The sequence below is a fragment of the Bombus flavifrons genome, chromosome 2 (assembly GCF_040668555.2).
Source record: "Bombus flavifrons isolate JBK064 chromosome 2, iyBomFlav1_principal, whole genome shotgun sequence".
Lineage (NCBI taxonomy): Eukaryota > Metazoa > Arthropoda > Insecta > Hymenoptera > Apidae > Bombus > Bombus flavifrons.
In genome coordinates, this window is record NC_138443.1 from 19895667 (window position 1) to 19908034 (window position 12368).

General features: G+C 44.6%; 1 protein-coding gene across 1 annotated transcript in view; it reads right to left on the bottom strand.

Moving 5' to 3' along the window:
- LOC138189583 (pleckstrin homology domain-containing family A member kramer) overlaps positions 1-9901 on the bottom strand; it is a 179555-nt gene extending 169654 nt beyond the window's left edge. The window contains exon 1 of the mRNA XM_069131617.1: positions 9792-9901. The gene's annotated coding sequence lies outside the window, so the exon portion shown is untranslated. The remainder of the gene's footprint in view (positions 1-9791) is intronic.
- Positions 9902-12368: the final 2467 nt, after the last annotated feature.

The window sequence follows — 12368 nt, forward strand, 5'->3', positions numbered from 1 at the left end:
CATTTTACGCTTCCCTTCGGTTGACTATCGCGTTCGTTAATAAAAAAGTACAGCGGTCTGAAGGGCAGGCGTTAGGAACGCGAACAGCATTCGGAAAATTGGCGAAAGTCGGTGAAACGCGTCCGTGTGATCTTGCAACGCTTTCAAAACATCGACTCGAGGAGGTTACGCTCGATGAAATCTACTCGACTATCCATATCGATTTTACTATATACGATAGTTGCAAAACATTACGATCTTCCTACTTCGCGTAATATCGTCGTCAAAATCTTGAACATATATCGAACGATCGTATCGCCATATTTAACAAATTGATAGTTACTCTAGTTACAAAACGTTCGAATTTTAAATACCAGCTATTCATTTTTTTTTCACGCCTGACTTGCAAACAACCTAACTTACGATCCAGACGACTCAAGTCGAAGAACATAATCCGCTAAATTTTAATTAAAAAGACCGCTGAACGGTCCGTAATTAAAACAAAGGAGTACTCAAACTATTTTTCGTCACGGTCGATACAACGACGAAGTTTGGAAGACTTCTTCTCCGATCAAACTTTACCAAACTACAAGCTTTGAAAAGCGAGTCGGCGAACAAGAAATAAGCGCGAAACCAAAACGCATATATCGACCATCTCTGAAACGAAAAAACTTTATTTCGAGCACCGCAAACATCGTAGATATTACATCAGATATTTCGAAGCTTGCAGGGAGATAAGCAAACGAAAAGATAAGAAGGCTGAAGGCTTAAACGCGTTTACTTGGAAAGGGAGATGAACGTGGAAAGAAGATACAGGTTAATGCCACGAATGGCGCGGTGAATCGGTGATCGTGAAAATCGTCAACGAATTATCGTAGAAAAAGAGAAGTTGGAAATCTGGGAGCAAGGTGCATTCACACGGAGACACATGTTCGCCAGAAGCGCAAGGATCTCACGCCTCGACGATCCAGATGTCTCTTTTTGTTGCTGTTCGACCCTTCGGGGATAGAAGAAGCTCGCCAGAATTTCTTCTCTGACGTAACTGCATCGCGCGAAAATGGAGAAAGATATTCCAGCTTGCTGCTGAAATCTATACACTATCCGATATCTATAGACAGAGCAGACTGTTCAGCTCGAAGATTTTCCTACTAATTCTTCGCAAAAATATTCTTCGTACTTGATAACTTTGAACGATGAAACGTTGACAGCAACGATAGTCGCGATACAAAGAGTATCGATATACTTTGCCAAAAGATCAAAGGACTAAGAACTTGCCTGGGGTACAAAGCGAGCGCAAGGTTGTAACGTTTATGGAAGCACGCCCGTCGTCGGCATTACGCTCGCGAATCTCGTCTTGGTCGAATCCATTCGGAAACAGGTAAGTCGAGAGACCGAACGAAACGAGAAACACCATCGTGCACAGCACCGGCCGCTCTGTCCGCCATCGATTTTTCTCTAGCGGATCGGCCAACGTGCCATTCTCCCTGAGACTACCGTGCCGCCAAACATCGTCTTTCGTTCGCTGTCCGATTCGGCTTCTTTGCCAACGCCAGTTGCGATTCGTTTTCTTCTTCTCTTAATAGCATCGAGATCATCTAACGGTTTAAGGCGGTAGCGTACAATTGTGAATTTGTACAGCCTGCAAATGGAAGGAATCGAGACGAAGGAAAGCGGAAGGACGATGAAAAAGCGAAAAGGACAGGAAAGACCGGCTCTCGAACGAACGGACACACCGTGGTATCCGTGTATTCAATGAGCGAGGCCCGTTGCGTTGAAAAAGGCAACGCTCTCGTAACTCAGCCCGGCGAGAGCAATATCGAAGATGTACGGAGGCGCAGCGCGACAGCACGCTTTCGTATTTCATGCGAAACAGGTGGATATTGCCGTCGATGTATCACCGGGGCGGTTTGCCCGCAGCCGGCCTACGTTATATCCGCAATTTCGATTGCTCGCTATTTATTTTATCGACGCCCCTCTGCCCACTTGCTCCGCGTTGAAACAGCTTCCAGCGCATCTACCCACGAATTAGCGTGGTAAAAAAATAGAAACGATCGTACCACGACCTTTACCTTTTACCTCGAAAAGGCATTTCGAGGCATTTCGAAAAGAATATTTCGACGCAACTATATATCGGAAATCGATACGGTAAAACGTAAACGTCGCATTAAGCATCGAGTTATTAAGTGACGCTCGTCCCTTTCACCGATCGTGGTAATTTCACGCAGCGGCAACAGCTCGTAACGGTGACAAAAGGCGCTTCGCAAGGCCCGCAAGATTTAAGACGATCGAGCCTCTAGCGGAAAATTTCACGACTTGGCGTTTACGGGCAAATTACGCGAACGAAATTACTGGCGTACAAACGACGACGACGAGAGTAAGAGGAGGAAGAAACGAGCGCTTCGAGCGAGAACAAACAATTATTGCGGCCCATGCCCGTCGTGGCGCGTTGTCGTCGCTTCCACCGCTTCCACCGCTTCCACGCTTCCGAGCAGATATGAGAAGGCTAGTAGTCCTCGAGATCGTTGAAAAACGTCGGCAATCACTCCGGATAGGAAAGGAATCGCTAGAACGATGTAACGCGATACGGAAATGAAAAACGTGCAAGGTGATTTTTCACCGGCAGACTGGATGTTTTTAATTATTTCGATGTTCGTTGACGGAAAAACCGACTTATTATAAGCGTTTAACAAGGGTGCAGTTAGAACATGGCAATTATAATTGCGCTGATCGTGCGATTGCGCGCAACGAAAATTCGATTTGATTTTTAATTCGAAACGAGCTGTTTTACGCGGACAACCCATCTATCGGATAGCTAGTTTCCAAACGATAGCGAGAGATGGCCATCTTCGTTCTTAGAAGCAAACGGAACTGCGATCTTCCGCGTTAAGTAAATGTACGTCGCGGGAAAATCGGTCGAACGATATGCTGACGCGATGTAAAAGAAAAAGAGAAAAGAAGAGGAAACTAAAGGACACCGAAAGGAAGGGTACTTTGCAGCAAGCATCGATAAGGAACAACTCGACTTCGGTTAGGGGTCAACTACCCGTTCCTCCACCTCCTCGCTTTTACAGTTCGTTCCAGTCGCTTTCCGCGAGTAGGTGTCACGCGTATAATTCACCGTCGCGAGACTGTTAACGGTCGAACACCACACGCTATTCCCTTTTGTCCGTACGCTCGTTTCTTTTTCTTTTTCTTTTTCTTTTCCGTCTTTCCACCGGTCTCCATCGACTTTATAACAGAATTTTACGAGGTTACGTGACTCGATATAATTCGCACGAAAATACTTTTCCAATTTCCACGAGATCACGAATATACGAATAAATGATTCAAGCTCCTCGTACGCCAGGATATTGGCCCGCGCGATCGGACGGCCGTTGGAAAATTTACTCGAAACGCTCGTGCACGGCATACGTGACGTTGTATCTTTTCGATTTTAAGAACGTTCCTTAAGCTTGGCCTCGTTTAGGATCGAACGAAATGATTTTTGAGAAGGGCGGATCAAAGTCGACGCGGCATTAAGCACGCGAGTAGTCTCGTCGGAGAAAGACGCGTCGCAGAAGAACGCAAGGACGAACGAAAGGCGAGAGAGAAGAAACACGCGTGTATATGGTACGTGAATCTATAGACACGCGATGCCGCACCTCGCTTCTATCGTCGTCCGAATCGACGTTCAAGAATTTCAAAGTCGCGTGAAAAATTGATCGGAACGCGAAAAGCTCAGGGACTAGAAGCATTATAGGGAAAGAAGAAAAAAAAATCGAGGAGAAACTGGACCGCGCGTTTGTCCGTGTTATCTTGCAACGAGCGCACTCGCGAAAGTGACCGCATCTGTAGCGATCGCGAAACGAGGTCTCTTTCCAGTGGCCGGTACGTCCAAGAGCGAACGCTCGGCGACGCTCAAACAGCTGACCGATCGTTCCGTCCAACTCGATTATTTGTCACGTTTCTAGAATCGGAGAGAGACTCGTGCGAAAAACGGCGCTGCAATGGAGAGGAATGGAAATTTTGCCAGCCACTCGCTTATGTTTTTATAGCTTATAACCCGTGATCATCGTTACTTTTGTCGCGAAATTTTCTTTCATCGAATATTTAACAAAAAGAAAAAGAGAAGTTGCAACTTTGAAGAAACTTTCTTACGTTCTTCTTACGAAAGAAACCAGATAAAATGAAAGTTTTGAACAATTTCGAGCAATTAACACAGTCGTTGAAACACAATTTTCTTGCGCGAAAGACACGGGTATTTTATCCGCAACGAAAGATCGATCGATACGACTTTACTTTTCGGCGACCGAAGGTCCATAATTCCATTTCAATTTTCAAACTATATTTATCGAGGGAAAAGCACACCGCTCGCCAGACCCGAAATTCAATCTTGCTTTAAACCAATATCGGTTTTACTCGCATCTCCGCAGCCTACGAAATCCGTGATTCCATTATTATCAACGGCCAATGAATTTGTGAAATTCCAAACGGTCCATATTGGTCGAATCTCAGGTATATGATATTCGACTCTGGCTATTCACCGGTGCGCTCGGCGACGAGCATCGAGCAAGTCGAAGGTTGGCAGAAAAATCTCGGCTCGGGCTGGCTATTGGGCTTTCGCGGCCGGTCACCGCTTTCGATGCTCTTATTTCGGTATTACCGTTCTGAATTAGCTGGGCGGAGAGCGTGTCGTGACGCGTAACCAACTGCGTTCGTTCTTTTGTATTACTACACACGCAGAAGGACAGGTTGAAACTGTGAAAGGCGCGTGTGCGAACGCTTGGACGCGCGATCGACCGAAGAGCAAGAACGTCGCCGCGGCGAAAGAGGTATGCGCCATGCGCGTAAGCGTAAGCAGAATAAACGCGCCGTCGAGAAGAAAGCGAACGGAACGAATGAACGAGAGTAATGGACGTTTCGCGGGGAACACGGATCGACGAGCACTTCCATGGCGTGTTCCAAGCGAAATACCGAGTCGAGCTGGTATCTTGGACGAAAGACGAGTTTCCCTGCAGGTAGCTTTTTCTTATTCCTCTTCTTCCTCCTCTTCTTCTTCTTCTTCTTCTTCCTCTTCCCTTCTTTTTTCTCCTTCGGATCGAATGAAATTTATCGCGTAGAATTTGTTCCGTCCGGAACATACATTTCGAAGAACCGAAAACCTCGCGACTCGGAGACGAACGCGCTAGATTAGACGAAGATTGTTTCGATTCATCCGTGATTCGTTCCAGATGCGTAATTCGAGATGCGAACCGGTACGAAACACCTGAGATTACGTCTCATTGTCGGCGGTGTCTGAAATCTCTTCGGGTCCGATTAATCAGAAATTAAACGTTTCCATCGAACGTTGATCGTTAAGACGCCCTTAATTTTAAATCGTGGCAAAATCGTTCGAACAGAAGTTACCTTCTTCGTTTCCGACGATGCCGATAATTTATTTTACGATTCCGTACTTATCGCTTCGCGGATATGACGCGATACGCGATCAAGATCTTCTCTTCGGAGTTCATAATCCAGCATAATATCGAATTATCGAATTATCGAAAGGAAGAAGAAAAAAGTGGTTATTTCGAAACGACTTTATAAAGATAACGTGCGTTGTATAAAAAGGGGAATTGATCGAAGGTAGTGGCTATTTTAGCGATAGTGCTCCGTTCTATGAAGTGCACCAAAAAAAAAGTTCATTTTTTATTGAAAGTTCGAGGGCCTTCAACGAAATCGATAGAAAGGGGGGAAAAGGGTTTGTTAATTCGGTTAATTGACGGAAAGAGTTCGAACGTTCAATTTAGCGAATGGTTGGAATAGTTGGAATCGATAGCGCTGTAACGGTGGGTTACGCTGCGGCAAAAATGTGGAAATAGAAATGTACGAGAACTTGGTCGATACCTATCGCGATAACACCTGCGCTACTCGTCACCAGTGGCCTCTTTGACAGATCCTATTCTCGCAAGTTCCAGTCGTGCCATCAATTTCGACACCTATGCATCCCTTGTTCCAATCTGACGGTATTCCGCGCGTCGAGAAAAATATTCGAGACGACAGTGACGAATTTTATTATGCGATAGATTCAAATCTCGAGACAAGAATAACGATTTTCTTTCTTCTCGCATTAACACCTATTGCGAAGCGACGGTACGAGGTTTTCATATTTTATAAAAATGTTACTCAACTGCATTTAACATTGTATTTATTTATAATATCGTATCGTATATCGCGCATACGAAGTACCACGAAGTATTACAAAGGTAAATCGGATGAAATTCAATTCGGGAAATTCGACGATACGAAATACCAAAAGTACGCAACAACATTCGCAATCATACGCAGTTCGTGCGATTCTCCGTACTCCGTAGGAGATTTAGTTTTCCATAAACAGAATCACGTTAAGTACGACGACGTTGTAACACCAATCTCATCTCAACCATAGGATATCGACCTCGAGTCTTAGGCACATCACTACCTTATCGTCATAGCCTACACCAAGGCTGTGACGCAGCTTAGTCCACATTACAGATAAAGGGTTCGACCCCTGACCTTCGAACACTTCTCCGACTACACAGAAGCTATGACACACCTTAGTCTACATCATAGATAAGACATCGACCCCCGACCTTCGAACACTTCTCCACATCACAACCCACACCTAGCCCCTCGACATCCTAAAACCAAAATATATATAAACCGAGACTTCACCCATCTCGGGCAGTCCGAGTCCTAGTAATAGTTCTTGTTCTTGTTCTTGTTCTAGTGGCTGTACTCATACTACCTATTTTCTCCGGTTCAGTGTCATCTCTGTAAGTGTTAAGATTTATAATAAAGCTTTATGAAGGAAAACTAGTAGTTGGGTTACGACTCAAACTCCTTACTACATTCCAAGTACCCATTTTACGTGACAACATCGCGGTTAAAGAACAGTCATCGTTTTTAACAGCGTACGATTCGAAGCGTACGATTCGAAGCGTACGACCTGTGCTATAAATAATACGTCGACTATCGGATAAAAGCAGATCCTATAAAGAGTAACAGACAAAACGGTAACCTTAATTGCCTTAAAAATTCAACCAGTTGACGAAAATCTAGTAACACGAGCGACAAAGCTACTGTGCTTAAAATTAGCTACGCGTCGCATCTCAACTTAATCGCGTGAATTTCTGATTCACGTACGACAGGTTAGAGTTACAGAGGCGCCAAAAGATAGAAGGAATGAGAGAGAGAGAGAGAGAGAGAGAGAGAGAGCGAGAGAGAGAGAGAGGAACGCGACTCATATTCGCGAGGTCGGAGGGAAAGAAGACGGCAAGTTGCCTGGCGATAAACGCGTTGTTGAATTTGCAGAGGTTTTATCGCAAAAGCGCACCCCCGTTGCGGAACAACGGATCCGAAAGCAAAGGCTGGCCGTTTCTGACTGTTTCTGCCGACCGTGGGAATCGGCCGACTTTTTGCGTTCGAAGGAAAGTTTGTGCGAAGGAACGGAGGATGAGCCTGGCAAGTGGGTCGGGTTAGCTGGCTTGGAGAAAGGTGGAAGTGAAACGACGATGGAGCCGATCACCGAGCAACTGGCAAGATTCGTCCGATATCGAGCAACAACGTAACGAGCAATAAGCAAGAACATTTTTATACGCACAAACGCGTGCTTAACAGCCAGTATAGATTCAATTTACCATCGCGTTATATATGTCGCGAAGAAGACGCGATTAAAATTTCAACGAAAAGGTCGACGAGCTATTCGCTGGAAAATTACAAACAGATTTATCGTCTCGTATCTCCCTTTATATATGTAAATATGCTTCGTGTCGAAACGTTACGGTATAATTAATTGTTTGGTTGGTCGAGTACGTAACTCCCTTCGCACCCAGAGAGGATTTGCATAGTCGAGATTCGAGTGCTCGATCTCCATGTGCATGCATAATTCGGTTGATCGATCTTCGGGAAAACACGCTTCACCTAGATTCGGAAAATTTAAAACCTCGCTACCTCGTTCATGACTCGAATATCGGCATCGCTGCGCTAACAATCGCTCGTTGTACCTACGCTTTTCTCGTTTCTAACGAAAGTTCTCGGCAAATGCACGATATGACAAAACGAAGTCACAATTTGTTGCAAAGCGAAAATGCAGAAAAACGATAGGGTTGGTCGAGCCCGAGAACAGAAAACTTGTATACACGTGGCAGAGGAACGCGTTAACAAGACCCCCTCTGATCGCGCAACTCGTCGAGCCGAATATCCTAGCTCTCGTATCTCTCGCGTAATCGCGTTCCGCGCGAGAATAGAACGCTTAATAGAATTTAAATTGCAACACGCAACGCACGGTGTAAAAAAAATTGCCGCGCTACGCTGTCGGCGCGCGTTACCGACTCGGTGCGATCGCTCGCGAAAGGCGATTACGCGCCACGGCATCGATACGAACACGTTGCACACCGGCAAGGATACGCACCCGCTGAAACGAACGCTCGTCCGATCGTCTGCAACAAGCTGTCCCGTTAAACGCGTTCGAGAATCTTGCCGGTAAAATCGAAAACTAACGATCGGAGACAACGCGATTGCTTCGAGTATTGAACTCGTCCAGATGTTTCGAAACTTTCGAATGAAAGACGAAGGATGAACCTCGAGGATTTAACGCCTCGTGTAGAGACGATTAACCAGGTTCGATAAAACGATACGAAACGAATAAAGCGAAGAAAAAGAAACGAAAAAGAAAAAGCTATCGTTCTAACGGCAAGATTCTCGTATTATCTCGCAGCTAACGCGATTCGAAGTCGACTCAACCGAATTTTTATTCGTCAACGTCTATTCCTAGTTTATCTGTTCTGCGATCTCCGGTTCGTGGAACAGCGAAGCACGAATTACAAGAAGCGCGGTTCTTCGAACCTCTCCGAGGAGAGACAGTCTCGAAACGAAATTCTTCGTCGGGCGAAAAGAAAATTCCAAGTACGTACACCTGTATAAAATGCAGGTGCAACGAGTGCATCGGCAGAAAGGTCCGAATTTCGTTTCTTCAACCAGCCTGAGGAAAGAGATTATTTCCTCCCGCACTCCGTACTATACATTCAACATCTACGAACGCGTCCATGTCAAAAACTTCGCTTGTATCTTTGAACTTTACCGAAATACGTGTTATTTCTCGCAATATCGAAATATTTCTTACTCCGTTTCCTATTACAGTTCTAGATATCTATTTGTCATACATAGATATTTGTATATATATATATAAAGAGACATTTATTTCCTTATCAGCATTTTTAAAATACTACTCTACATATTTCGTTATGTTTCTGTCGCTTTACTACGCTTCACCCCTAATGTAAATTTCCCCGTTATTTGATATTCTTCGCGCGAACATTAATCGCGATTATTTCACCTCTATAAGTACACCAGCGAACTCGATAGTTGCGCCACATCTAATTCTTAATCCTATTTGACGAAATAAAATTATTTCACGGTCCTCGAGCTACAAAGCGCGAGCCGGAAGAAGCTTGTTAAAATGCTTTTCTTCGAAACGCAACTGATTTAATCTAAAGATACGTCTCGCGGATCGATCAACTTCTCTATAGACCTTCTCAAAATGCTTCGGTATAAATAAATATCGAAACGATATTGCGTCGACGTATTCGTCACGCTGATTATCCAGCCAGGAAGATATAAAGAGGAAAAAAGCGAAGGCTGATGGAGCAACGGAAATAACTCGAACCGTCTGTCCGACCATTCTGACCACGAATGTATCGAGCGTGGCCGGAACCGATCCCCGATGCTTCGTACGAAAGCGATAAACTGCATTCTTCGTTAAGAAGACGCGAGAGGCGACGCAACATTCCAAGGAGAAGAGACCGGCCACTCACCTCTGGTTGCGGTCTCAGCTTCTGCTTGGACGAACGGCCTCACGGCAGCCAGCATCCTTCGCGCTCGTTCTCTTCTTCGTTATCCGCTCCCACCGCTTTCCCGCTCGGCCATGCCAGCCAAACTGCCAAACAATGTTCCGCTATTACTTTTCAAGTAATTTGAACGAAAGTGATCTTTCTAATTTTTTTAAACCTCCATTTCTTAATTCGCTAGTATATCTCTCTTTGTAAGAGAATAAAAAGATACGGAACACGCGCAAGATCGATCGATCGAAGAGGAGGTTCGAGAAAATGTAGGCAGATTTGAATAGCTGAAATTTACATTTAATCGTGTTTCACTTTCTTCGAATACGATCGAGCATTTTTCATGGAAGCCATGCATTTGCCATAAGCATCGATATCGAACGTTGCGACAAATATTTATTCCTATAAAATTGCTGTGAAAGACGAAAACGACGCAGTATATCGCATGTATCGCAGTATACGATAGCAAGCAATTATTTTATGAAACGGGAAAATTTATATCGTTTCTACGTATAATCGCTGACCGAATAATGGTTTTCTCGGCACGGTTGAGCGGTAACGACACGACAAGAATTCGAGAGTACGCCCACCACTGAAATGCCTACCTGCCCGAGAGTCGTTCTTTCTCGAGGTTATGTTATGAGTCACGAGGCCGCGCACGCTTTGCCAAGTATCTCGACATTTTGTCACGCGTTGGTCCCCTTTAATCGCCACACGTTCAACGCGCATCGCGCCTTACGCGCTTCGTTTGTTTTCTAGAAATCGATGAACCGATGCGCGTCGATCGATTCGTTTATTTGCGAATGAAAAAATCAACAAAACGTAGGTGGAATAGATCGAACAAAATAGTTATTCTTTATATATACGCGTACGTACTTTTAAATTTTGATTTCTCCAAACGCCAAGTTGTTAACGTTCAACCTTGTCGCATATGTTACACTCACCGTAATTTAAGCCGCAAGACGTTGGATGAAACCGTACGATAACGGACGTCCAAAGACAATCGACGCAATTCACTCGGTACTTTATTTCACTACACTACACGCGCGCACAAACGCACTCTTTTGGTAACACAAGCACGAACTTGTCAAATCTTGCAACCCGCTTCTTCCAACTCCCATGGACAACGATCGTAACTCCTTCACTTCTATCGAAGAATTTGCCCCTTAGCACGCGTTCTCATCGACGATATCGATTATTTTCAATACCGTTATCACGAATATCATATATATTCGGATATTTCGAATATAATAATGCAACGTGTAAAATTGACAGAAAATTCAGTTTATATACTTTAAACGATCGAAACTAAACCATTTTTAATTGCTTAGGAAATTTCGCGATCGGAGAAAATTAAATTCCATATCTGATACCGACTCGGCTCCGCAAGCGATCGAATCACGAAAAGATCCGTTCTACGTTTATCGATCACTCCATCCGTTAAAAAATTTCACTGACAGCGATCGTAAATCATCGCTGACATCGGATAAAGAGCGACGCCAATGCGAGACAAGGAAATCGCTTTCCACCGTGGCATCGAGTCTGCAATTACAGTGCAATCCTTAAAGTCTCCTTCAGTCCGCGTACAGCCTCGTCCACTCTCAAGGAAACCAGTCGATAGTTCCTCTCGCGCAGAATCGTCATCTTCGAAGTAACCACTTTACCAATCATGATGCACACGAAACAAACTTCCCAAACTTCGCGCGAATCACTCCAGGCATACAGTATGTAAATCGTTATCGATAATCGATCGTAAGTAACGGACAACGTGCGTCCCTAAGGAATTTCCATATGTAATGCTTCGTTTCAATTAACAGAATGCAGTAATTTGTCGGACTGTAAATCCTTCGGGCATCACCATGACGAATTACCAAACGTGCCACTCGGTAAATCCTTTGACAAGAACATAACTTCTCGATAATCTCACTCACGGTGCGCCGCTCACAAACGAATCGTCGTATATGGTCAGCGTGTAGATTCACAAGACGCGATGAAATTGTGTAATCTTTCAGCTAACAAAGACGAAAGATACTTTTCTACGAAGACAACGTTCGATCATGGAATCGTAAGATCGTGAGAGACGAAACACAGATTCTTCGAATTTCGTAGACGAGTTCGCTGCAGAATAGCGGACAACTTTCAAAGCTGAAGGAACCGCAATGAACCGCGCACGATCGTCGTGAAAGCTACACGACACTGGATGAGAACAGGCAACAGGTTCGTTGGATTGCTCAGAGGAACGTGACGACGATACGAACAGGAGGGGAGGAGGTTAGGTACTGGCCAGGTAAGCCAGTGCCGCCATTGCTCCTGACGCAGCATCCACCGATTTACAGTGGCGTAAGTCTGCCGATATTCCGTCGGGATGAAAATTCCCTGTTGCCTCTGCCGTTTTACGCGATTTACAACATTTCGCTTGCCCCTTGTCCTCTGTCTTCCTTCTTATAGGTATTTCTTACGGTTCCAATCTGTTAATATATCCCAAAGACGCATGCCGCGTCTTAATTACACATATATAAATCATATGTGTTTTACATGCGACGTAATTCAGAA